The sequence below is a fragment of the Apaloderma vittatum genome, unplaced genomic scaffold (genome assembly GCF_000703405.1).
Source record: "Apaloderma vittatum isolate BGI_N311 unplaced genomic scaffold, ASM70340v1 scaffold16261, whole genome shotgun sequence".
Lineage (NCBI taxonomy): Eukaryota > Metazoa > Chordata > Aves > Trogoniformes > Trogonidae > Apaloderma > Apaloderma vittatum.
This window is the reverse complement of record NW_009697520.1, coordinates 39,902-41,375: the sequence shown is the minus strand read 5'-3', so window position 1 is coordinate 41,375 and position 1,474 is coordinate 39,902.

Below are 1,474 nucleotides of genomic sequence, written 5' to 3'. Positions count from 1 at the left end.
TAAAATACAGGTTCGAACCATGTGTCTGCTTGGGAACGTTTATGGTCTAAATTTGACAAATACTATAGCAAGCAACCAGAGGACTGCCATATGGAGGAATAGCAGCTCTGCGTTATTATCATGCAGTTAACAGCTTAGTTTATAAATTTCTACTGAGCAGTGTCTTCAGTTCAGCAGCAGAAAAAGTGTGCTTTGTGGGGAGGCTGAAGTGAGAACAGGATGGTGAATCCTTTCTGAGTAGACATTGCATGTGCAAAAGGAACAGGTTTGGAAGAGCTGCCTGTAGTGGACTTAAATGCAGGTGTAAACAAGACTAGTTCATTACTGAAAGGTGCAGGTATCTTGCAGAGCAAGTGATCAGTCTAAGGAAGATCAAAGTATTGCTAACTTCTTGTTTTGTTTTTTTTAAATTGGAAATTTATATAATTGTCATCTGCAGTTCTTCTCACAGTGTAGAGCAGATGTCAGCAATGCTCTAGCGTGTTGTTCTGCACTCTGTTTATCCGCCCCAAATAAAGTTTAGGTGTGAAAACAGAAATCATGCAGAATCCAAATTCCTTTCTCAAGTAAGATGCTGTTGTGATATTCATGGCATGTTGCCTCTACATCAGTAGCTAGAAGTGTCTCCTGCTGACTACAGAGATCGCTGGCAACCCGTAGCAGGGAGCTGCTCCCTCTCAGCAGGCAACCTCAGCCCTGATACACACTATTCAAAATCAGCACACTTACCGCCTTTGCCCTAAGTGGCTGGCGCCCATTCAAGTGTGGCCTGGAAAGCTCCATGGGAACAATTTAGCTGTCCGTACAGGAGAAGCTAATAGAAGGTATGTTCAGCTTTCAAATCTCAACAAGGATCCTTCCTGAACTGAGTGGTGGATTTTTAGACATCACCTCTGATAAGCAGAGAATTGGCTCTGGTAATGGCAGAAGATAGCAGGCATTAAACAGGCAAATATGAAGAATTAAAAGAGGAAAGTAACAATTACAAAGTTATTGGAGACTGTTTGCTCAAAATAAAGAACAGCTGACTGCTTTTCTTTTATATAAAAGCCTTCCCCAACACAGCAATCAAGCACGGGATGAACAATGAGTAGAATATCTTATGGTTTAATGATGGGGGGAAAAATGAAGTAACCAATCATCATCCCACAATCCTGCTCTTTAAAAGAAGTATTGTGTTTGATTCTCTGTTTCTGGGTCCATAGAGGAGAAATCCCTGAAATTCTGTTTCATTTCAAGGAGCTGGACAAAATGATGTTGCTATGAAATGTCAGTATTTGGAGCAAATCATCAGTATTGATACTCTGAGTATTTCATGTGGTGATACAAAGGTAACATCATATTACAGAAGTTGCTGGTGTCTCTTCTTCACCTCTGCTATGTTATTGTGTGTAAAATCACAAGCTTTCTCTTGTGCAGTTAAAACATGAACAGCTCTTTGCCTATTCAAAAGTTATGTGTTCACAGGTTTTGA